Source organism: Aotus nancymaae, unplaced genomic scaffold (genome assembly GCF_030222135.1).
Source record: "Aotus nancymaae isolate 86718 unplaced genomic scaffold, 86718_ANA_hifiasm-v0.15.2.pri h1tg000059l, whole genome shotgun sequence".
NCBI lineage: Eukaryota > Metazoa > Chordata > Mammalia > Primates > Aotidae > Aotus > Aotus nancymaae.
In genome coordinates, this window is record NW_026988473.1 from 46225279 (window position 1) to 46252333 (window position 27055).

The 27055-nt window shown below is 39.1% G+C and overlaps 1 long non-coding RNA gene across 1 annotated transcript in view; it reads right to left on the minus strand.

Moving 5' to 3' along the window:
• LOC135270205 (uncharacterized) overlaps nucleotides 1-13700 on the minus strand; it is a 58569-nt gene extending 44869 nt beyond the window's left edge. Inside the window, exons 1-2 of the long non-coding RNA XR_010338412.1 lie at nucleotides 13638-13700; nucleotides 12947-13070 (exon numbers count right to left, since the gene is read on the minus strand). This is a non-coding gene — a long non-coding RNA (uncharacterized LOC135270205). The remainder of the gene's footprint in view (nucleotides 1-12946; nucleotides 13071-13637) is intronic.
• Nucleotides 13701-27055: the final 13355 nt, after the last annotated feature.

Genomic DNA, 27055 nt, shown 5'->3' on the forward strand with positions numbered 1-27055 from the left:
TGTCTCTATAATGAGACTGGTGGTATGACTTATCACCTATTCTTCTATTCTAAGTGAAGGTCTTAGACATTTTATCACAGGTATTTAATATTTCAGGCAGTTCTCCTGCCTCAGCCTCCCATGTAGCTGGTATTTAATATTTTGATGTTAATCCAAATGTTGTATTTTTAATTTTTAACAGTTATACATGTTTTCATATATAATACAATTGATATTTTATATTAACCTAGTGGCACTTTGTTAAATTCATTTATTAACTCTAACAATTTTTCTTAGATTTCTTTGAGCATATAATTATCTGTGAATATAGTTTTATTTCTTCCATTGCAATTCTTATACTTTTAATTTCTAATTTTTTCCTTGCCCTAATGCATTGACTAGATCCTTCAATTTAATGTCAAATAGAAGTAGTAATAGTTGACTTCGCAGGAAAGCTTTTCAATATTACACATGAAGTATGTTTGCTGCATTTTCTAGGTACTTATTATCTGATTCAAAAGTTCTCTCCTGATCCTATTTTGCTTAGCATTTTTATCCTAAACGGGAGTTAAATTTTATCAATTGCTCCTACTACATTTACAGAAATTATCTCATAATTTTTCCTCCTTTATTCTGGTAATGTGATGTCTTGATCTTTTTAGGCTGCTGTAACAAAATACCATATACTTGACGGCTTATAAACAATATTTCTCACAGTTCTAGAGGCTAGAAAATCCAAGATCAAGGTGTAGGCAAATTCAGTGTCCAGCAAGGGCCTGCTTTCCCCCAAGGTGGGGTGGGGAAAGCTCTCTGGGGACTCTTTTATAAGGGCACTAATCCTATTCAGGAGGGCTTCACCCTCATGATCTAATTACCTCCCAAAGGCCCCACCTTCAAATACCTTCACACTGGTGGTAAGATTCCACTTATAAATTTTGGGAGGACACAAACATTCAAACCATAGCATGTGGCCAATTACATTAACTGATTTTTGAATGTTAAACCAATAATACATTCCTGGTTAAATTCTCTTTGGTTGTGATATTTTATCACCTTTTCACGTATCACTGGATTCGGTTTGCTAACATTTTTAAAAAGATTTTTGCATGTATTTTTATGAATGAAAATGACCTATTTCCTATGATGTCCTTGTCAGGTATCAAAATCATGATTGCTTAATGAAACAAGCTGGAGGACATTTTCTCTTTTTATAGTCTCTGAAAGAGTTTAAGATTGATGCTATGTTTTCCTTAGACCTTTGGTAGAATCTACCAGTGAAACCATCTGGAACTGCAGTTTTTGCACAATATATCTTATTTCTTTTTTCCATATCTTTATATTTTATATAAGTCTCATATAAAGCAAAAATTGAGTGTTTTGAATAGGGCCTAGTAATTTTTTATTTTTAATCAGAGCATTTAATTCATTTTCATTATAATCACTGATATATTTGGGTTTTAATTTTGTGATTTTATGATTTTTTCTCTTTCTCCCACATGTTCTTTTTTCTCTTTTTCTACTTTCTCTTGAATTTTTTTAAATCATTCAAGTTTTCTTTTTTGTTATCATAGACACTTAACGCTGTTTTATAATTCTTTTAGTGATTACCCTAGAGATTGCATCATGACTTATCAACTTATCTAATTCAGTTTTAGGTGGCATTTTTACCTTCTTTTGGAAAATATCAAGACTTTACAATACTTTATCTCCTTCTGACTCATGAGATCTTTGTCATACGATTTATAAATTTGTTTTAGGTAGTTTTATACAATATTTACACTTATTCATTTTTATTTCTCTTTATTCCTCCCTATATTACCAACCTGGTATTATTTCCTTCTGGTTTTTATTATTTCCTTTAGTTTAGATCTACTGGTTATGAACTTTCTCCATTTATATTAGTCTGAAAATGTCTTTATTTTACATTTATTCTTGAAACATGTTTTTGATGGATGAAATGGTTTGGCTGTGTCCCCATTCAAGTCTCACCTTGAATTGTAATAATCCTCACATATTAAAGGCGGGGCTAGAGATAATTAAATCAAAGGGATGGTTTCCCCCATACTGTTCTCTTGGTAGTGAATAAGTCTCATGAGATCTGATGGCTTTATAAATGAGAGTTCCCCTTCACAAGCATTCCTGTATGTCACCATGTAAGACATGACTTTGCTTTTCCTTTGCCTTCTGCCATGATTGCAGTCTCCCCAACCATGTGGAACTGTGAGTCCATTAAATCTCTTTCCCTTATAAATTACCCAATCTTGGGTATGTATTAGCAGCATAAGAACAGACTAATACAATGGATGTTTTGAATTCTAAGGTTCACAATTAGCACTTTTAGCACTTTGAAGTTCTTATTCCATTGTGTTTTGGCTTCCATTCTTTCTGTTAATGTGTCAGTTGATTTTCTTGTTTTGACTTTAAAGGTAATATGCCTGTTCTGTGACTACTTTTAAGATTATTTCCTGTCCTTGGTTCTGAGCATCTTGAATCTGATGTGCTAGACGTAGAATATTTTTTATTTATCCTGCAAGAGGTTTGCAGAAAAATTTTAAAACACTGATTTGTTAGTTTTGAAAATTCTTAGCCACTACATTTCAAATATTGCTTTTTTTTCTATTCTCTTTCTCTCTTCTGTCTACTGGAATGTTGTGATGATTAATTTTATGTGTCATTTTGACTGGACTAAAGAATGCCAGACAACTGGTAAAACATTAGTTCCAGGTGTATGTGTGAGGGCATTTCCAAAAGACACTAGCATTTGAATCAGTAGACTGAGAAAAGATTATCCTCACCAATGTGGCTAAGTATCCTCCAGTCAGTCCACTGAGGGCCTGAATAAAAAAGGCAGAGAAAGGATAAATTCACTCTTTCTTCTTGAGTGAGACATCCATCTTCTCCTGCCCTTGGACTTTAGTGTTCTTGATTCTAGGGCCTTTAGGTTTGGACTAGAATGGTACCACTGGCTTTCCTGGGCATCTATTTGCAGATGGCAGATTGTGGGACTTCTCAGCCTCTATTATAACTCTAAGAGTAAATCCTTCATAATAAATCTCTTTCTATGTATATCCTGTTGGTTCTGTTTCTCAGGTGAACCCTAATACAAATGTCAATAATACAAATATTAGAACTATATGCCTATATTCCCATTGGTCTCCTATCTTTTACTCTGTTTTTGCTACTTCTGCCTTTCTCTATGTTTCAGTCTGATGCTTTCTTTCAAACTATCTTCCAGTGTATTAATTCTCATTAGCTGTTAAACCCATTCATTGAATCCTTAATTTTGGTTTTGATATCTAAAATACTCTCATGATTCTTTTTAAAAATACCTTTCAGTTCTCTGCTTAAACTCAAGAAATTGCATTTTATTCCCATGAATATTGTAATCACCATTATTTAAATGTCTATATCTGATAACTCTAATATATGAAGCCCTATCAGTTCAGCTTTTGGTAGCTTTTATTCTTATTGTGTTGTCTCCTTGTGTTACTGGATGGTTTTTATCCAGTTCAGGATGCTATCTTTACAAAATTGCTTGTGGAAAAAACCTGTGACATATATTATCCTTTCTTCCTGGGAGGATTGGTATTTGCCACCGCCAGGTGTTGGCACTGTGAATTCACCTTAATTTTCAAGGATTGGAATAAATCAATGCTGAACTATAGTCTCTGTGATGGGCTTACAAACTCCATTTCATCCTTACTCTTAGAACACAAAATTGGAAATCTAAACCTACATCAAGTAGGGCTTACCAAGTTTTCCCTATGCCCAACACATGAGATGATTGTTAAGCTATTGTAACTCAGCTTCAAACCCATCCATCTATATTTTGCCTTGTGATGCTGGAACAGGGATTCTGCAAACCACACTGTAAACTCAATACAACTGTTGTGATTTTCACCTTCCAACTTTTGTATGTCTGAATGTCTTGAATCTAGTGAAATAGCTGTTAATAAATGGTTATGCATGTATATTTAATATCCTTACTTCACAAAATAAAAATCGACAGAATTTTTTGTTGTTCTTACTTAATTTTTTTTAATCGAATTATGAAACTAGAAGTCTTGGATCAAAAGTGCAATAGACATTGTAGATGCAGATTTCTGTTGCATTCATGGCCAAAATGGAGACAGGAGTTAGATGCAGAGCCCATGGAGGTAGGCAGAGTATCCTGATGGCAGTATTTTGTAACATGTGATCCTGACAACTAAGTTGTAGACATTCTATGCCACTTGTCATTAACACTCCAAGTCCCTCTTCAGGTGGTTCCCTATCCCTCTTCTTCACCTCCTTTCCTGTCCTCAACCTGACCCTTGGCTTCATTCCCTATTTACAACCCTGCATCCTTCTCTTCCCTTGATGTTTGTATTCAAAAATGTGAAGACTTCATGAACAAAACACCAAAAGCATTGGCAACAAAAGCCAAAATAGACAAATGGGACCTAATCAAACTGCACAGCTTCTGCACGGCAAAAGAAACAGTCATTAGAGTAAATTGGCAACCAACAGAATGTGAAAAAATTTTTGCAGTCTACCCATCTGACAAAGGGCTGATATCCAGAATCTACAAAGAACTAAAACAGATTTACAAGAAAAAAACAAACAAGTCCATTCAAAAGTGGGCGAAGGATATGAACAGACACTTTACAAAAGCAGACATACATGAGGCAACAAACATATGAAAAAATGCTCATCATCACTGGTCATTAGAGAAATGCAAATCAAAACTGCATTGAGATATCATCTTACGCCAGTTAGAACAGCAATCATTAAAAAATCTGGAGACAACAGATGCTAGAGAAGATGTGGAGAAATAGAAACACTTTTACACTGTTGGTGGGAGTGTATATTAGTTCAACCATTGTGGAAGACAGTGTGGCGATTCCTCAAGGACCTGGAAATAGGAATTCCACTTGACCCAGCAATCCCATTACTGGGTATATATCCAAAGGATTATAAATCATTCTGCTATAAGGACACATGCACATGAATGTTCACTGCAGCACTGCTTACAATAGCAAAGACCCGGAACCAACCCAAATGCCCATCGATGATAGACTGGACAGGGAAAATGTGGCACATATACACCATGGAATACTATACAGCCATAAAAAATGATGAGTTTGTGTCCTTTGTAGGGACATGGATGAATCTGGAAACCATCATTCTCAGGAAACTGACACAAGAACAGAAAATCAAACACCGTATGTTCTCACTCATAGGTGGGTGTTGAACAATGAGAACACATGGATACAGGGAGGGGAGCATCACACACTGGGGTCTGTTGAGGGGAAATAGGGGAGGGACAGTGGGGGGTGGGGAGTTGGGGAGAGATAGCATGGGGAGAAATGCCAGATATAGGTGATGGGGAGGAAGGCAGCAAATCACACTGCCATGTATGTACCTATGCAACAATCTTGCATGTTCTTCACATGTACCCCAAAACCTAAAATGCAATAAAAAAGTAAAAAATAATCATAAATAATTAATTTTAAAAACTCCTTAATATTTAAAAAAAAAAGAAAAGAGTAACAGGTATAATTAAAACACTTTTAATATGCCTGGATAAAGCCTTCTTAGTTGAATTGCCAGAAATGGGATTAACACTATTACCTAAGTAATAAATCATTTGTAAGTCACATGACTTCTATTTCTTTGTTTTTGACATACTGAAAAAGGACTCAAGGTATCAGTTGTTATCAACTGACAAAAAATAGTTTTGATGTGACATCACCATGTGATTTTTTTAGCAAATAATTTGGAAGTAGTTCAAAGAATTGGAAAATATTGTCATTGTAAAACTTCTCTTGCCATCTATTTTTAATGTGAACAAGGTATCCATAAAGATTAAAAATCAGAATGAAATTGATCTTGAATCATGTAATATTCATCTGACATATGGCCTAAGTGAAAACACATTTCTAGTAAAATTTTATCCTTTATTGTTTATGAGTATGAATACTATATAAATTCAAAGAAAAAATTATTTTAATATAAATGCACATTTTTGTGGCAGAGAAACAACAGAATGTATAAAATAAAATAGTATTTTCAAAAAAATGTGACCACAAATGAACTAAGAATTCCATGTATGATATTAAAACAGAAACAAAATAAACTATAAGAAATATGAGGAAATCAATAAAGACAAAAAGCTGAAATAATCACAAATCAAAATGCCAGCAGAAATTATAGATAAGCCCAACACTTTAGCAAGTTTGACTAAGAAAAAAATGCAATAAGGACAAATATGTACATCAGGAATGAGAAAGAAGATATAATTATAGTTATGAAAATAGTAAAATCATAATATTATATAAAATATTGTCAATAAAATTTCAAATCTAGATGATACAAACAATTTTTCCAGCACAGTATAAATTACCAAAATTGACTCAAGAAATAGTAGCCTACCTGACCACATCAACAACCAAATTAGAAAGGTTTTGGAGATCCACCACTTTAAAAAATGAAAATTGAAAAGAACAACAGAGAATGGTTGTTTTACAAGCAAGCTCTAACTAACTTAAAGGATCGTATAATCCTACCTAAACTATTCAAACTGTTCCAAAATATGTAAGTGGAAAGTTTCCCAAATCATTTAATAAATCTAGTATAAACTTAATACCCAGGCCTAATAAGTAGCATCCAAATGAAAGTAAACTAATCTTATGCAAAAATTCTAAAGAGAATATTCACAGCTGGTATAGTGAAAAAATATGATTAAGGCAGATTTATACCTCAATGAAGTGTCACTAGCACTATAGCACTGTTAGCAATATATAATTGTCCTCCACTGGCTATGCTCTTCTCCATTAAGTTGAAACGTCTGTGGGGTCAAGGAGATGGGCCCATTTGCAGTTGTGCCCTATACCCACTCCTTGCTTACAGACCACACTCTAGGTGTTTAGGACCCTGGAATTCCTGCCCAAATGTTCCTAAAGCCATCTACCTAGCCTTCATAGGCCTCTCTCCCTGTCCATTCTTGTAAGAGTGGACCGCGTTGTTGGAATGCCACACCTAGACTCAAGGTATGGTCAAGAGTGACTCATTGCAGAGAGTATAAACACAGCTTGAAAGCATTAGTTACTGTGTGTACTAATAAGGAGTGATATCTCAGTCTGTACAACTAGAAAAAAATACTATAAAGTGGGTGGCTTCAAAACAACAGAAGTTTATTTCTCACAGTTCTGGAGTCTGGCATGTCTAAGGTCAAAGTGCTGGCAGATTTGGTGTCTGGTTAGAGCCTGCTTCCTGGTTCACAGATGGTGCCTTCTCACTGAGTCCTCACATACTAGAAGGAACCAGGCAGCTCCCTGGGGCCTCTTTCTAGAAGAACACGACTCCCATTCATAAGGGTTCCATCCTCATGGTCTAATCACGTCCCAAAGGCCCATGTTCAAATTCTGGGTGGCCACAACATTCAGGTCATAGCAGATGAGAAGATGAGGAGGGCAGACCATGGGCCAAGTACTAGCTTTTCCCATACCATTACTTACAGTACAGGGCTCTGAGGGATATAAGAATTCTAAATTTGAACCTGGATTTCCTGGTTATTATAAAGATACAATTGTCAGATAAGAAGATAAACCATATTCTACTCAACGGTTTATTAACTTGATTTACAGCTTTTAAATATGTAGTTATTTGGTGAGTAAGCCTTCATTTTTACTCTTGCTCTAGGCGCTGCAACTGTCAGGAGTGATCCAGCCCACCTCTTCCAGATTTGGCAGAGGTAAGAAAACACTAGAAGACTAATGAATACATCATCAGCAAATATTTTATATATATATATGTGTGTACACTTCATGACCAAAACACCAAAAGCATTGGCAACAAAAGCAAAAATAGACAAATGGGACCTAATCAAACTCCACAGCTTCTGCACAGCAAAAGAAACAGTCATTAGAGTGAATCGGCAATTGCATATATATGTGTGTGTGTGTGTATATATATATATACACACACACACATATATACACACATATATGCAATGTGTGTATATATATACACGTATATACATATATGCAATGTGTGTGTGTATATATATACACATATATATGCACATATATGCAAGGATGTATACTTAACTATACATGTATGCATATACATCTACCTACATACACATATATGTCTATTGATTTATCTAGAGAACATGTGTATGTATGCTTATCTGTATGTATCCACAAAAACATTTACATATTATGTGCATGTGCACACACACACACATCAGAATAAACACAGGGGGAAAATTGGAGCCTCTCTTTGCAGGAAAGATGGAAAACTAATAATTGATGCTGTTCCTCTTCTCTCGTAATAAATTGAAAATGCAAAAAAATATATATACATATAAAGAGACTTACATAATGTAAGAGCCAGTCTCAGAAGCCTCATCCTTGGCAGATTGAATGTAGTTAAGTTGTAAGAGGAAAGGAATTACATGCAGAAGTTGATTCCATCCAAAAGCACGGGTGGATGCTGGGGTCAGTATTAAGGTGCTACATACTAACAGACGTTTTCACTGTACACCCCACTCCACTTTGCTCTGGGCAATCCTCACAGAGTACTGCAACTGGTCAGGTCCTGCCCCATTGCCACAATTAAGCTGCCCCTCTCCCAACTCTGTATACTCTCTGGCCAGATGGGGCACCCAGGATGCCTGAGCTTTTTGAATCAGAAGTGTGGCAGGACGACTCTACAAGCATACTCATCAAGCTGATACCCTAATTGATATAAATTGCCATTGTTCCAAGGGGAATATAGTAATGGCAACAGCTGGAAGGGAGTTGGCATGATCCAGTTAGTACTTTGGCTCCAAAAAGCAGGGAAGCCTACTAGAATGAGTAGCAGCTAGCTAGGTCCTGAGCATCCACTCATCACCAGTGATGAAAAGTGGCTGTATCAGTCAACACTTGTTGTGTTGCAAAGCACCCCCCAAATCTCAGTAGGTTAAAACAATTATTTATTTTAAAATCACAGATCTGGAGGTTGGCCTGGCTGTGGCAGGTTAAGGCTAGGCTCTACTCCTGTGTCTCTCACTCTCTGAGCCAACAGGCCAGCCCGCATGTTCTTTCCATGGGGATGGCAAAATCTCTGAGAAGCAATTATAAACATGTAAGGCCTCTTGTGCCTGGGCTTGAAACTAGCACACCTTTAGTTCCACCTCATTCCATTGGCCAAAGCGAGTGATGAGAACGGAAACAACCCAAATGTCCATGAGAAACGGAATGAATAAACAAACTATAATGTATTTGTACAATGGCATGTTATTCAACAATAAAAACTACCAAATTGCTGACATGCACATCATGGATAATAGAAAGTGATATTTGAAGAGATACATAAGAAGTCCCCAAAGCCTTCTCATAGAGCAGAACACAATGCCAAGCAGAGCCATTATCTCAATTTCTATTGTTTCCCCCCTACCCATACTAGAGAATCACCCCATGCAGTGGAGTACAAAACAAGGTACCTCCTCAGACATCCCCACCAGTAATTCACTTTTCTTTCCTGTCTCACTTCCTCAATGCTCCAGCCCAGACAATTGTAGCTCCTCTGTGTGGAGGGGAAGCAATTACTCCATAAGCATTTTCCCAAAGTTGAAGCTCAGGCCAAGCTTTAAAGTTCCAAAACAAAATAAAATTACATAATTTATTTTCTTTGCATTTCTGCCATAACAATCCAACTGTGAAGGCTGAGAATGCCGAAGTCTGATTTAAGAGAGGCTTGGTAAGGGGGAAAAAGGGAGGGAAGATAACTTGCAGAGGGAAAACATGTCAGTTATTATTTTAAAATATTAACCTACCTCATTTACTTCTTGGAATAAAATATTTTTTAACAAGAACTTTAAAAGCATATGTTCTTTCATAGGGAGAAAAAAAATGAATCTTCCTTAAGGCTTTCCATTTTATGGAAACATTAACATCAGTGGGAGCTCCCTGGTTAGCACTCTTTGGTTCCTTTGATGAAGTTGTCAACCCTTTTCATGAGCTACATTTCCCTCTCTTTCCCTGAAGAAATGCTATGGCTCTGAAAACATTCTCAATGAGCAGCCTTTGGTAATGGAAAGAGACAACAATAAGCTGATGTTTGATGCTCCCCATTAACACCCCACTGACCCCTAATATGTCAGGCTTCTTAGGTATCCTAAGGTGTAAGCCCCTGATGGAGGGGAAGGGTGATATTTCAAATACTCCTCATTAAAAATATAGAAATTATTCTAGAACCAAAACAATCCAACACCTGAAACTAATTGTTGACACGTTCATGGGCTTTAATGATAGCTTCATTAATTGAGTCTAGTCACAAGGGGGAAGAAATCATGTTTTGCTTAATGACCTGCCAGATGATGGATTTGTTTGGTTACTTACTTTACTCTGAAAAATTTCAAAGGAAGGAAAGAGAAAGAAGGACAAGCTCTGAGTGTCACATCATAACTGAGCTTGACCGAGAGGCTTCCTGGAGTCTCAGTGGTTAGTCAATCTGAAAATGATGAGGTAGGCTGGGCAGATTAAGGAAGGATATTCTTCCAAGTAGTCTTGCTGCTCAGTGAGGTTCATGGACCAGTGGCATTGGCTCCCTGGAAGCTGATTATAAATGCACCGTCTCAGGCCCTACCCCAGATCTACCGAATAGAAATCTGCATTGAACAAGATCACTTGGTGATTCTCAGGCTCATTAAAGTTTAAGAAGCACTGGTTAAGAGCCTGAGATTTCTAGTGAACTTAAGTGAGGATTCCAACTTCACTTACTGCTAGCTGTGAATAAAGCGTATTGAGCCTGTCTCAGCCATAATTTTTAGTCTGTAAAATAAGTGTAATGATATCTACTTCATGGAATTGTGAGATTAAACAAAATAAGCACTTGGTGTAATTCCAGGTGTGTAATACATTTTGAATAAATGGTAAATAACAGTACTATTGAGGCTTCTCTTGTCCATTCATTTTTGAAACCAGAACTGACTTCAAATCCAAATTTTACAACTTAAGAGCTGTATGATCTTAGTTATGTTAACTAACTCTTCTAGGCTTCAATCTCTCCATCTGCAAAATGGGCGTAATTTAAATGTCAGGGCCTCTCAAGCCTTAAGCTACAGACCAATTACATAAGTGAAGGCATAAAACTTCCAGAGATCTCTGCTACCACAGGACTTGCCCTCTCTCACTCTTATGCTGAGACAGATGCCATCTCTGTTCCTCCTCATGCCTCCCCTGGTGCACAGTTTGGATCTGATACCAGTTTCCACAAGAAATCCACTTACTCCAAATGTTCTGTGAGTTCAGTAGAATGTCCTAAGGATTTGGGCAGTGGTTCACAAAGAGAGATCGTATTGCATACAACACAGTCTTATGCCGTCCTCTGGCTCTTTCCCCTTGTATTACTAGTCCACTCTCAAACTGCTATAAAGTACTGCTTGAACTGGGTAACTTATAAAGGAACGAGGTTTAATTGACTCACAGTTCCATATGGCTGGGGAGGCCTCAGGACACTTGCAATCATGGTGGAAGGCAAACGGGAAGCAAGGACCTTCTTCACACGGCAGCAGAATGGAGACGAATGAGGAGTGAAGAGGGGAAGAGACGCTTATAAAACCATCAGATCTCTTGAGAATTCACTCACTACCACGAGAACAGCATGGAGGAAAACAACCCCTATGATTCAGTTACCTCCACCTGGTCTCTCTAAAAACACGTGGGGATTTGGGGGATTATAATTCAAGATGAGACTTAGGTGAGGACACAATAAACCAAATCACCCTTCCTCCCCCCGTCTTCCCTCATCACAGCCCTCCTCGGGAATGAGGAAACTTCTCTCTTCATCATCCAGAAGGAAGCTCAACTTTAAAAGATGTAGTAGGACAAGCTGTTTGTTCTCATTCTAGTGCCACTACTACTGTTTACTCTCTCTGGGCCTTCATTTCCTCATCCCTAAAATGGGCAAGAGTTCCTCAATCACAGGGATGGCATGAAAACTAAAGGAGCTGTGAAAATGCTTCTGGAGTGCCTGGTACACAGCTGGTTGGTTATCAAGTGATTGCGTCCTGACTCCAATCCTCCTCTCTTTCTCACTCTGCTTTCTGATGCTGGGACTGGTCTTGGCAATTCCCTTGGCTGGCTCCTAGTCAGGCTCTGCCCATCAGGGATGCCACAGTAGCTTGAATGTCTGAGGAGTGAAGGACACTTCCACCTTGCCATTGGCTTCCTGATCCTATCAGCATTGCCCCCAGCAACATTGCTTCACCCTGGCAGCAACAGCAATGGGTTCCAGGAGCACAGGCAGTTCTAGTTTGCAGTCATTCCACACTTTTAGAACCAGCTTCCTGGTGCCTCTCAGAAATACAGCACCAGCCACCACACCTGCTCCTCTGAAGTCAGCATTTCAGCTCCATGGCCTCTTCTGCAGGCTCTAAGCTCAGAGTCCTGGGTCTATTTGAGGAGCACCTAATCCTTAGAGGGCTAAGCCCCAACTGTGCAGACACCGCCTCCAAGTGTTTAAATTTTAGTAATCTTACATCTTTCCTTCATTCCCCCATCTGTAGGGGAAGCAGCTGCTTCCGGCAGCCACTACCTTTGTGATACCTCAGTATCCCCCTTTTGCCTTGTCAGTTCTCCTCTATATCCTGGCAAATAGCTGAAACAGTGACCAGCTTTCTAATAGGATTCTTTCTGATAAAGAAAATATGTAAAAAAAAAAAAAATTAGTTTCTTTCCAGAAAATAAAATCTACCTTTTAAATATCAAGTTTTGCCACCAATAAAGATATTCACAAGAACATGCCAATGGCTTTTAAAGAAATTTCCAAAGGAAAATTTTAAACTATTTGGGTTCTGACAGCATTGTTGATATAGAACTGTAATCCCAAACATTTGGGTAAAAACAGAGTCAAAACATGTTTCTGGGAAAAAAAAAAGGCAATGTTAGGCTTAACTCACATGGCAGAGCTGATACATGATCTAGAGAGATGTTACCTGTGTAGACACCAGTGTAGGCAAGACCAGGGAGGAGCCCTGATGCAGCAGTTGCAGGATGTCACATTTCCAGAGGTCAGGGAGGTCACAGGCCAAAGTTAAAATGCATGGAATTTAAGAGAAACTAAAAATAGCAGTTTGATGAGTGATGCTGAAAAGTCTGAGTTGACCACATTTCTTATTAACAAGAAATACTTTGAAGGTGCTGGCCATGACTTAAATAGAAATTAAAATGGAACTGAAAATAATGTTTTATATGTATTTGTAAATTTAATTTTAGTTTTTGAGACAGATTTACTCTGTCACCCAGCCTGGAGTGCAGTGGCACGATCACGGCCCACTGCAGCCTCAACCCCCTATGGTTCAACGACCCTCCCGCCTCAGTCCTCTGTTTGGCTAAGACCATAGGCATTTTACACGACTACTGGCTAATTTTTTTTTTTTTACACGTTTTTTAGAGACAGGGTCCCACTATGTTGCCCAGGATAGTCTTAAACTCCTGAGCTCAAACCATCCTCCCACCCTGGCCTCCCAATATGCTGGGATTACAGGTGTGAGCCACCATGCCTGGCCTGTTTTATATTTATTTAATTAGGAAAGATAAGTGGAAAGTCCATATCAGTGATCTTGCTCTACGACTGGCATCTGTACATAGCTGGCGGCCATGTACATAGAGCAAAATGATAATTGCCTGAAAAAGCCACAGCAATGTTGATCTCCTTTGGCCCAGTCATTCCATTACCGAAAATTAATCCTAGGGAAATAAGTCAAAAGATTTTTTAAAAACCTACATTTGTGAATATATTCATTGAACTGTTATATACAAGAATGAAAGATAGATAGAGTAAATAAATGGAGAATAACCAAACATGTCATATTCACTTGATGAAGATTATGTAAAAAACATGGAAGATTTTTGCGGTGTGCTATTCAGTAGAAGAAAATCAGGGAATCAAATAGAGAGGAGATAAAAAGAAAGGATACAAGAACAAAGGTTCAGTAATGTTGCTCTCTGTTACCACGGGGATGAGCATAAGGAACATTCTGAGAGTCTTGTTCCAAGGTGCCATGCCAGCAAAAAATGGCTGGGCAAGCTGAGCAGAAAACAGAAGTAATTCATGAACCTTTGCCACCTGTGGTATAGGGTTGACTAGACCTCCTGGTCCTAAACGAAGAAACATTTTCATAATCTTTGGGAATGTGTGTGTGTTTCACTAAAGGAAAGATAGTTTTATTATAGACTGCAATCCCTCTCTTCCATAATAAGCAGAAGAATTCTGAGGTTACACTATATGTTCTTTCTCCCATCAGACCAACCCTGAAGGTGGTCTTGCTCCAGGAGTAGGAGAAAGGAAAGAGAATGAAGGGTAGAATCTGAGCAAGCTGGAACAAGCATGTGTGGAAGATTTAGTGTATCTCAAGGAGGGAGGGAAGTGATAGACCACTGAATTAAACAGCTGGTCAGTGAAAAAAAGCCATATGCACTGGCCAACCAATTAGTTCAAGAGACAATTGGCTGCAGGTGCTAAGTGAAGAGCCAAGCCTGGCCTCTGACCAAAGGGATTTTGCCGGCTGTTACTTGGTGTTTGACCTTCCAGGAGCTTTGGCTTGCTGTGAAAAATCTTGGAGGACTGACTTCCCATGAGCCTCAGTGACCCTCTGAGTTCTAAAAGCTATTTGGAATTGGGCTACTATATAAGTCATACAAGAAGTTATTCCAAATGGAGGAGAGAATGAAGTTGTGGTTACCAGGTACAGAGAGAAATTCAGTTTTCCTGATGATATTTGCTATGACTGCAGAAGATCCATGAGGGTCACTTTGCTAATTGAGATTATCTGTCAGTCTTCAGCCCTGGAGAACAGCCAGGGTTGGAGGACTCCATGGCAATAGGCTGGTTTTCTTGGTTGCTGGGGGATGAAGAGGATGAACGGATCTACCTGAGTTAGAAACCTGCCCCAAACTTGTCTGTTCAGCAAGCATCTGCTGGGCCCCTGCTGTACATGTGGCTCACATTCCATTAGATGAGGCAAAAACTGAGACAATTTCAGCAGAAGGTAAATGCTTGTCTGGACATTTGAGCATCTCCATGCCCTAAAAACTCCTATGCTGAAAACTAATTCCCAGTGTGATGGTATTAGGAGGTGGTGCCTTTGGGAAGGTAATTAGGTCACAAAGGTGGAGCCAATCTAAATGAGATTACTGTCCTTATAAGAGAGGCCCCGAAGAGTTGCCTTCTTTCTTCCACCATGTGAGGCGAGAAGCTGCTATTATGAACCAGAAAAAGGGCCCTCACCAGACACCAAATCTGCCGGCTTCTGGATCTTATACTTCCTGGCCTCCAGAACTGTAAGAAATACATTTCTGCTGTTTATAAGTGGCATGTGGGCTAAGATACCGCCTTTATAATCACATTATCATGGCTTCAGAAAAACAAGAATTGCTCGTGTTTTTAGGAAGGATTTCTAGGAAAACTTCCTAGAAGAGGTGGCTTCTGAGCTGAGTTTTGAAATAAAAGTGAGCATTTTCTCAGTGTGTTGGACAGAATAAAGAGTTTTGTGTGGCTGGAATGCTCAGTGTGAGCAGAGAAGCATGAGGAGACCACGTTGGAAATATGACCCTTAAATGAAGAGTTAAGGAATTAGGCTTTGCCCAGACGGTGAGAAACAAGGAATAGTTCTAAGGACGGTAAACAGGTGGTCAGACTTGTATTTTAGAAAAAGGACTCTGTTGTCTGTTTGGGGGTGGAATGGAGTGGAGCAAGGCTGGGGTAGAGAAAGTTAAGCAGGAGACTCTTCCAGCCATCAAGGCAAGAGATAATGAACACCTGAACTAAGGCAGTGGCCACGTGAGAAGGGTGAATACCTGGTTTGTTCACTTCTCTGCTCTTCCTTCCTCTGATGCAGATAATGCCTGCCTTCCTCCCAGACTCTAGCTGTCACCCCTGGATCAGACAGTTGCCTGCCTGCTCTAGACTTGCTGCCAGGGGTCTGGCCTTTAGGGGATGGATGCGAGCATGTGGAAGGGTTATGAAATGGGACAGAAAGATTAGGCTTGGGAATCAGAGGAGAGGAATTCAAATCTCAGTTAGGGACTGAATGTGTCCCTCCAAAACCTATATGTTGAAGCTCTAACCACCAATGTGACAGTACTCAGAGGGCTTTCTGGAGGTAACTAAGGTTATATGAGGTCATGAGGGTGGGGCCCTAATCTGACAGAACTGGTATTCTAAGAAGAGGAAGAGACACCAGAGATCTCTCTTTTTCTCTCTGTGCATGCACAGAAGATAGGTCATATGAGGAAGGCAGCCTTCTGCAAGCCAGGAAGAGAGGACACCAACCCTGAGGTTGGACACCAGTTCTTTAAGAATGAATTTTCACCTTGATGAACATGATATTGCCACGAGAATGTGTGGCCTTAAGATGATTCATACAATAAAGCATCTGATTGGTCTTCATTAGATGAGGACCAGAGGCTGATCTTGGACTTCAGCCTCCAGAACTGTGAGAAAATAAACTTAGGTTGTTTAAGCTGCTAACTTTGTGGTATTTTTTTATGGCAGCCTAAGCTGTCTAATAAGCACCATTGCAGCTAAGTCATCTTGAACAAACCGAACAAGCTGACTGATTCTCAGTTTCCTTATCTCTAAAATAAATAATGGTAAAATAATAACCCTACATCATGGGGCTTTTATGAGGATCAGATGAGCTGCATAGTTATCAAGTGGTGCTTATAGGAAAGCTCTGTCAATTGTACATGTAATATAAAACATGTTTCTTCCATTTCTTCTGAACTGATGAAAGATTGAAATATTTTTATCATAATATTAGTTTAATTATTTTACTTAATTGTATTATCTTTCTCTTGGATACATTTTAAATGCATATAATTAGCCAATAATTAAAATCTAATTGATCACAGCTGCCCAAAGGGCTTTCAGTTAAAATTCAGTGATGGTAACCAGTGCCAATAAAATCATTTGGGGGAATTTCTATGTTTTCATAAAAAAGGACACAGAGGTCCAAATTATATGAACTACCCAAAATATAACCTATATGAGAGGCTTCCTTGGAATGTTTGACATCTGTAGACACATTCTAAAACAGAAATCTCAATATTTGTTTTGCTAATATTTCTTTTAAATGGGAATCTTAAGTGTGGACATAAAGATAACTATATAGATAGTATATTTGTAATTTCTATAAATATTCCTTTTATCTTAGGACCTTGAGAATGTTTCTAAAGATTTTGTCATTGTCTCTGTAAGTAGCCTTTTTAGACTTTCTCCTGATTACCCTCCTGTTTATATACGGTATGTATGTCTGCACTTTATACATAAACCATGTAACTAAGAATGAATATTCACCTTGATGAGGATGATATTACCATGAGAATGTGTGGCCTTAAGATGATTCATACAATAAAGCATCTAATTGGTCTTCATGATACTTCTGATGGAAAATGCATTCAGTGTGAAAAACGAACCCATTTCTCAGAGGGCATGCCTGAGCAGAAAGCAAACATAGCTGCGAGTCTTAGCTGGAGGCCACGCTGTGGTTACCATAGGAACTAGGTATGACTAGACTTAGAGGGGCCAGTCTACTGAGAATCTATTTGTAATAGAAGTCCAAGAGTCTTCTGGGAAGGAATTCACGCTAAAGACAAAGAGCACAAATTAGGTTCAGAGATGGCAGACCGGTTGGGGAGGTGAGTGGAGCTAAAGACAGCATGGATTATCCATTATCCCATTGAACTCATGCTGAATCCAAAGGCAAAGATGCTGTAATTTAAGAGAAGCAAAAGATGAAATATCCTACACTGTCCTCTCACCCATTGTTTCCATGGCATACTCAGAAACAAGGCACTGACAGAAGAGTGTAAGGAACTATGCATGTGCGGCTGGTGGAAGAGTCCGCGTGGGTACTGCATCTAGGGTAGGGTGTGATTTGTGACCATTATCCTGATACTAGTCTCAGCTCCCCTAAGCTCTGTGGCCTGGGAGCCACAGGCCATACTCATTACAATGGAAGTGAAAATACTTGCTCAATAGTATCCAAACTGCTTACACCTCATTCAAGGCTTTTCAGGGGGTTATTTCATGTTGTAGCATGTGTCAGAATTTCACTTCTGTTTATGGCTGAATAATTTTCCATTGTATGTGAAGAACCCTCTGTATGCATGGGTTCTGCATCTATGGATTCAACCAACCTTGGATTGAAAATATTTATTTAAAAAGATGGTTACTTCGGTATTGAACATGTATAGACTTTTTTCTTATTACTTCCTGAATGATACAGTATAACAGCTTTTTACATTGCATTTACATTCTATTGGGTATTATAAATCATCTAGACATGATTTAAAGTATATAAGAGGATATGCCTGGGTTATGTGTGAATATAATATCATTTTATGTAAGGGACTTGAGCATCCATGGATTTTGTTATCTGAGGAGTGTCATGAAACCAGTCCCCCACAAATACTGGGGGATGACCATAGATATAACATTTTATTAACCCTTTTAAACACTGATAAATACTGGAGTTGCTTCCATCTTTTGGCTATGTTGAATAGTACTGCAGTGAACATGGGTATACAAATGCCTCTTTGAGACTCTGCTTTCAATTATTTTGGGTATATATCTAGAAATGAAAATCCTGGATCAAATGGCAATTCTAGGTTTAATTTTCGAGGAACTGCCATAGCTGGTTTCTGATGTTGCTTTTTATTTTTCTTAATTTGGAAATTGTAACCTTTTATGTTTCTGTTCTCTATGCTCCTCCACACCCCAACTGGGTTCCTGCGCAGCATCTTGTCAATATGGAAAGCTTCACCCTTGCTGCTTTGACACATCCCCTTCGACTTCAAGGATCTCTAAGTCCCCATTTCTTCCTTGCTCTTGGAACACATTACATATCTTATGCAGGTGAGACCCAGAACCGCAGCTCTAGATGTTCTGTGAAGGTATCACCCCAGCACCTTTAGATCAACCCAGTATGTTGAGGAGACATACTGGGGAAGCCCAATAAATGCAGCTCCAATCAAGTAGCTATCCTGCTTTACTCTTTCGGGGAATGATAGAAAGTAATTTTTCCCAATATTCCCAAATTTCCCAAAATTATTCCCTACTTCTTCCCAAAGAGTAGGAAAAACGGAATTTAAAGTAATCTTAATCTGCATTTTTCGGTAACATAGCTAAGTTCATTTTACATTTTTTCTTTGTTGTGATGATCCTTTAACTCATCTATATTTGAAAGTTATTTGCCCTGTTACCATTAGTAACACCCCAGAACCAGAATCTGCCTTTACTCAGGAGCATCTATTAATTAAAAATTAACATGAGCTCAGTGTCCTGTGAACTGAGCTTCAGTTCCACCAAGACAGACGCAGGCAAACAAAGGAGAGATGCAGACTTTGGGGAAGAAACTTCTAACTGTGAAAAAGCATATTTCTTAACAAACGTCATGAAATAATGACGCAAGGCAAGGAGCTCTGGTACAAAGCGTGTGCTAGGGGACTTTGTAGCAAATGCTGACACCGCTTTAATGCCAGCTGTGAGAATCAAAGCCTAGCAGTATTTCCTCCTGGAACTATTAGCTACTTTCTTTGGATTTTTAGGAGACAATTAAGCAAGAGAAGCAGAAGATGCTGTGTCAAGGACCCTTACAGGGTAAGTGATGTAAACAGATCTTCCCAGATGAGAAAAACGCTGAGGTTGAGGGAAGCATCCAGTGAAGTTTATGTCAAATCCCGTTGGTATGGAGGAAAATCCTTTTGAGTCAACTCCCACAGGGACTTTCCTGCCCCACCCTCACAAAACTGAAGAGATTTCTCCTATCTGCTTTCTAAGGGAGTGGATATTTCTGTTTACCCACTCTGAGCACCAGGATTGTGACTCTAAATAGGAGATTGGGTTGCTCTCCCTAATAATACTTCTCTTGGTCATTGATTCAGCAGTCACTTATAGATAGCCTGTTCTGTGCCAGGTACTAAGGATAATAATGGCACAACTAACATGTTTATTAAGTGCAAGGTCTGTGAACCACCTTACATGCATCACCCAATTAATCCTCACAACAATGCTGATTGGTTACCATCTCCTCCATTTTATAGATGAGATCACTGAGGCTTGGTGAGTCTCAGTAATTTGCTCAAGGTCACAGGAATCATGGCAGAGAGGATTGTAGCCTAGGCACCCATTCAAATGAGAGCCCGTGTCTTCAACCACTTTACTAGAACAAGGACAGCCACCGGGAACTACTTAGGATACAAATTTAATAAAGCAGGTTTATTCCCTGTTCCCACTCCCCTAAGGAGCTTGATCAGTCTTATCAAGAAGAGTCAAGGCAGTGATATTTCAGTACTGTCTGGGAAGGGCTCCTGTAGTGCATGTGTTATTCAAGATACACTGGGGATATCAAAAGCACAAGTAACAAGAGAAATCAATTAGTTCATCAAAATTTAACTATTTTATGCTTCAAAGGACACTGTCAAAGTGAAAAGACAATCTGTAGAATGGGAGAAAAATTTTTGCAAATCATATATCTAGAACTCCTATCTATGATGTATAAAGAACTCTTCTATAAAAAGTTCAGATAGCCCAATGATAAAAAATAGGCAAAGGAGCTGAATAGTCGTTTCTCCAAAGAAGTATAAAAATGGCCCAATAAGTGCATAAAAAGATGCTTACTGCTCGGGCACAGTGGTTCACACTTGTAATCCCAGCACTTTGGGAGGCTGAGGCCGGCGGATCACAAGGTCAAGAACTCAAGACCATCCTGGCCAACATGGTGAAACCCCATCTGTACTAAAATACAAAAATTAGCTGGGTGTGGTGGTGTATACCTGTAGTCCCAGCTACTTCGGGAGGCTGAGGCAGGAGAATTGCTTGAATCCAGGAGGTAGAGGTTGCAGTGAGCCAAGATCATGCCACTGCACTCCATCCTGGCACCTGGTGACAGAGCGAGACTCTGCCTAAAAAAAAAAAAAAAAAAAAAAAAAGATGCTTACCATAATTAGCCATCAAAGAAATGTAAATCAAAACCACAATGAGATATCACCTAATACCCCCTAGGATGTCCATAATCTAAAAGACAGACAACTACAAGTGATGGTGAGGATGCAGAGAAATTGGAACCCACATAACCCTGCTGGTGGGAATGTTAAATGGCGCCACTACTTTGAAAAACAGTTCTGCAGTTCTTCAAAAGGTTAAACATGGAGTTATCATATCACCCAGTTTGGGCGTACACAAAAACTTATGTACAAATGTTCATAGCATATGAACACTTGTATTTATAAGCTAATATTCATATAGCCAAAGAGTGGAAACAAAGTAAATGTCACCAGCTATTAGATAAAAATGTGTTTTATCCATAAAATGAAACATTATTTGGAAATAGAAACAAATGATGAATACATGCTACAACATAGGTGAAATTTTAAAAATAAAAAGCTAAGTAAAAGAAGCCAATCAGCCAATCACACGTATTATACAATTTCATTTCTATGAAAGATCCAGAATAGGCAAATCCATAGAGACAGAAAGTAGGTTCATGGCTTTTCAGAGTTGGAGACCATTGGGCAGAATGGAGAGTAACTGAGAATAGGTATCGTAGTTCTTTTGGGGGAAATGAGGATGTTCTAAAATTGTGGCGATGATTGCAGAACCCTGAATATACCAAAAGTATTGAACTGTACACTTTACATGGGAAATTGTATATGAATTCTATCTCAATCAAGTTGTTTTCTTATTTAAAAAAGAGATACATTCGTAACAAATAGGAAACCATCAGGGTAATAAGACACTAGGGTTCTTTCATTTGAAAATGTACTGGGTAGGGGGTGGGGTGCCAGGCCCCAGGCAGGGAGATGCTGGTAGAGAAGTGGGTCAGATGTTGCACCTGCCCTCAGGCTGGCCACAGTCCTGCTAGAGTGCTAGAAGAGTTTAGGCAACTGCGAGAAGATCAGTGTTTGGGAAGCACGAGGTCTTAGGAGCTCCTGGGAAGCATGTAAGGTTACCTTCCGGGAGTGAAACTGGAAATAGATGTACGTAGGGGAGCAGAGAAATGCCAAGTCTCCAGGAGCAGAATAGGTCCCTGATCCCAGGGTTCAGCTGGAGCTCATGTCAATGTATGGTTGCATCTGAAACTGTGGTTCTCTACATTGATGAATTTACCAGCTGGGGGACATTTCAAAATGTCTGAAGACACTTTTGATTGCCACAGCTGAAGGGGTGGGGTGCTACTGGCATCTAGTGGGTAGAGGCTAGTGATGCTACTTCACGTCCTACAGTGCAAAGGACAGCTCGCCAACCACAAAGAATTATCTGGTCAAAAATGTCAGTAGTGCTGAGAATCAGAAACCCTGATCTAAAGCAAGTAAATGTTGATCAGCAGGGAACGATCAGCCACAGATAAGTTGAGAAAAGGGAGAGTCACAGAAGCCAACTTCAGAATTGTGTGCCCAGAAAAGATACGTTGAAGTCCTAACCCCTAGTACTTCTGAATGTGGCCTTAGTTGGAAACAGTCATTGCAGACATATTCAGTTAAGATGAGGTCATACTGGAGGAAGGTGGGCTCCAATCCAATATGATTGGTGTCCTTGTGAAAATAATGCCTTGTGAAAAACCATGCAGACAGGGCGAACACTATGTAAACATGAAGGCAGATGTCAGGGTGATGTGTCTACAAGCCAAAGATAGCCAGCAAACCACCAGAAGCTAAGAGAGGGTCATGGAACAGATTCTCCCTCACAGCCCTAAGAAGGAACCAGTCTTGGGACACCTCAATCTAGGTCTTCCAGCATTCAAAACTGTTAGACGATAAACTGCTGCTGCTGTTTAAGTCACCCAGTTTTTTACATTGTTATGGCAGCCCTAGAGACTAATACATCTGATATACTGTTTATGGGAGAGGATGCATTGGCCAATAGACTTTGCACATCCTGGACCCCCTGGGCATAAGCATCATTCAGCCCCTGTGCTTTCCTTAGTTCTGTTTCCAGGGTTACCAAGTTATGATTCTCATCATCTACCCACACCAGGGTAAGAATGTTCTGACTGTTCAGCACGAGTGTGCCAGTCCTAATACCTCTCAAGGCCTGAGCTCTTCAGAACATTCTTTTTCAACTTTTATTTTAGATCCAAGTGGTACATGTACAGTTTTGTTACCTGGGCATATAGCATGATGCTGAGTTTTGGGGTCCAAATGATTTCATCACCCAGGTACTAAGCATGGTACCCAGGAGTTTATTTTTCAACCCTTGCTTCTCTCCCACAGTAGTCCCCTGTTCCTGTTGTTGCCATTTTTTATGTGCATGATTACCCAATGTTTAGCTTCCACCTAAAAATGAGAATGTGCAGTGTTTGATTTTCTGTTCCTGTATTAATTTGCTTAGGATAATGGCCTCCAGCTACCTCCATGTTGTTACAAAGACTTGATTTCATTCTTTTTAATGATTGCATAGTATTCCATGGGGCATACGTACCACATTTTTATTTATTTATTCCACCACTGATGGGCACCTAGGTTGACTCCGTGTCGTTGCTATTGCAAATAGTGCTGCAGTGAACATGAAAGTGCATATGTCTTTTTGGTAGAACAATTTGTTTGCTTTTGGATATATATCCAGTAATGGGATTATTTTGTCAAATGGTAGTTCTGTTTTAAGTTCTTCGAGAAATCTTCAAACTGCTTTTCACAGTGGGTGAACTAATTTACATTCCTACCAACAGTGTATAAGTGTTCTCATTTCTCTGTGGCTTTGCCAACATCTGTTGTGTTTTGACTTTTTAGTAGTAGCCATTCTGACTGGTGTGAGATGGTATCTCACTGTGGTTTTAATTTGCATTTCTCTAATATTAGTGATGTGAAGCATTTTTTCATATGTTTGTTGGCCACTTGTATGTCTTCTTTTGAGAAGTGTCCATGTCTTTTGCTCATTTTAGAAATAAGATTATTTGTTTGCTTGTTAAGTTCCTTATAGATTCTGGATATCAGATTTTTGTCAGATGCATAGTTTGCAAATATTTTCTCCCATTCTGCAAATTGTCTCTTTATCGATAGTTTCTTTTGCTGTGCAGAATCTCTTTAGTTTAGTGGTCAGTGTTTGTTTTTGAAGACTTAGTCATAAATCCTTTCCCAAAGCCGATGTCCAGAATGATGTTTTCTTCTAAGATTCTAAGATTTATGTCTTACAGCTAAATCTTTAATCCATCTTGAGTTAATTTTTGCATATGGTAAGAGATAGGGGTCCAGTTTCATTCTTCTGCATATGATTAGCCAGTTATCCCAGCACCATTTATGGAATAGGGAGTCCTTTCCCTATTGCTTATTTTTGTTGACATGGTCGAAGATCAGACGGCTATATTTCTGGGCTCTATATTCTGTTCATTGATCTATGGGTCTGCTTTTATACCAGTACCATGCTGTTTGGTTACTGTAGCCTTATAGTATAGTTTGAAGTTAAGCAATGTAATGCCTCTGGCTTTGTTCTTTTTGCTTAGGATTGCTTTGGTTAGTCTTTCCTGAGCATTGACGAGAGAGAAGAATTTCTATCCTCTGAGCAGAGAACCAGATGGAGCTGGCCTTACCTTAGACCAATGATTTCCAGAGTGTTCACAGCAACAGATAAGCAAGACCTTCCACTAAAGGAGGGAACTTATTAGACATTATTTAGAATGTGTTTAAAATTAGAAATAAATTAAGGTTTAATAATTTTTAATGTATAGATTGACAATAGAACCTGTAATTAATTTATGAATAAACATTCACAGATTGTGGGTGCCTGCTCCAGAATAATTTCAGTGATGATGATCAGTGGTCACTGCCTTAGACATGGCCTCAGATAATAGCACTGCAGTTTCTCTGATCTACTCTTGCTTGAAATTGATCCATAAAAGACTTTGAGTGTCAGGCTAAGGGTTCTGGCATTTATCCCATGGGCTTTGAAAGCCCTCAGAAGGTTTTAAGCACAGCATAGTAATTAATGGTGTGGGTTCTACGCCAGGCTGAATAATTTATTACCTCTAATATTTACTACCTCTTTGATCTTGAGCACGTTATTTAGCCCTTTTAAGCCTCTGTTACCTCATCTGTAAAACAGGATAATAAGAGTAACCACCTCCTGATGTTACTCCTGATGAGCGTAACCACTCTCTTGGCCCCACATCTCCATGTGAGATTCAGACCTCAAGCCACCGCATTCTAGAACTAGCTCTTCAAATATAGGTGGAAACTGCCTAAAAAGCAGTATTTGAAGATGTAAATTCTTCTTTGGTTTTTAAGACCTCTTCCTTCATGACTCAGTTCTAGGCATAATGGCTTTTTAAGGGGCTCAGATAACATGCTAAGGCACATCTGGAAGGTGTAAGCCGATACATTTGGCATTTGTCTCCAAGATTTAAATCCAGGTCTACCACACTCCAGTGTACCAACCTATCTTTATTCTATTATGGAAAGCGTTAAAACTAGTTCCTCCTCAAATGACTTTTTCAACTTCAAGATACTACTTCCTGGTTTAATATCACAGCATTGGGGCTGTGCCTGTCCCCACCACTAATCAGCATTAATTGAATTTTTAGATCCAAATTAAAAATGACAGGTGGTGTTATTATGTTCTTAACCACTCGACTTCTAGCTGGTTTTAAAATTGCTTTCTTCTCCCCCTCAGAAAATTCAAATCATGTTCTCAGTTTAAGAAGGAAGTATTTGCAGGGGCTGAATTTGTCCTTGTAGCGCTAACGCCGAGTGATCCTCTGCCAAATTACATTCAAGAGCGCCATCTCCTGGCCAAAGCTTAAAAGAAAAAGAAAATGAACAAATAAGCAGGTGCCTAAATAGTCTTGTGCCTTTAATCAGCTGCCTAACTAGTTAACCATGAAAATGAGCTTTTTAGGGCTAATGAGAGTTACCCAATTTGCAGAAATTGGGTGTTTATTTTTGTAGCATGATTTTACAGCTGCCTGCATCCTGCCTCCTTCACAGTGCGTAACATCTGCTTATGCTGCATTGTTGGTGTACATGGTGTTGCTTAAAGGCCCCTTCTGGATGCTGAGGGGCATTGCATGTGCTAGGTCTCCCAGGTTGAAAATCTGATTCAGGATTTCAGACAGGCTTCTGGGTTTAGCTTAGGACCCGGGAATCGGGTACACGTTCTTAATATTTAAATATTATACAAGAAAGTTATAAGAAGGCAGGTTGAACTTTAACGATACTGTTACACAGTGAAAAATGAATGAAAATGGAAGCAGCCTGGTCCAGAGTCAGTACATCTATGGCTATCTATCACTCTGCTTTTTTTTTTTATTTTAAATGCAAGTACTTCTGTAATAATTAAGTATGTATGTTTCTGATGGGAAAAGAGAAACATGCTTTCTACAAAATTGTGAACTAAAAATAATTAAGATGTGTGGGGGAAATAGGATTGAGGCAGACAATTCAAAGCACATGCAGCTTTGCAACCAGAACATTAACAAGGGTAATAACAATCTTAATTAAAATACCAGCACAGTTTAAAGAGTATGCTCACTCAGTGTCTAATACATAAACTCTACATAAAGGACTTTGCCTTAAAAAGAAGAAGAAAGGCCTGGCACGGTGGCTCATGCCTGTAATCCCAGCACTTTGGGAGACCAAGGCAGGTAGATCTCTTGAGGTCAGGAGTTCAAGACCGGCCTGGACAACATGCCAAAACCCCATCTCTACTGAAGATACAAAAATTAGCCAGGTGTGGTGGTGCATGCCTGTAATCTCAGCTACTCTGGAAACTGAGGCAGGAGAATCACTTGAACCCAGGAGGTGGAGGTTGCAGTGAGCTGAGATTGTGCCACTGCACTCCAGCCTGGGTGACAGAGCGAGACTGTCTCAAAAACTAAAACAAAATTTAAAAAAAAAGAAAAGAAAAAGATTGGGCAATTTGATGAAAGTCAATGTAAGAGTACTCGTAATCTTCTGAGTCATGAAAATAAGGAAAAACTGCATAGGATCAGGAAGAACTGAGCCATGGGCACTCCTGAGCTAGAAATTATGGCTTGCCTAAGGTCAGAGAGAGACTTGAAGCAAATGAGAACCGTAGACAACACTGCTCCCCTCATCAGCCTGCCTCATTC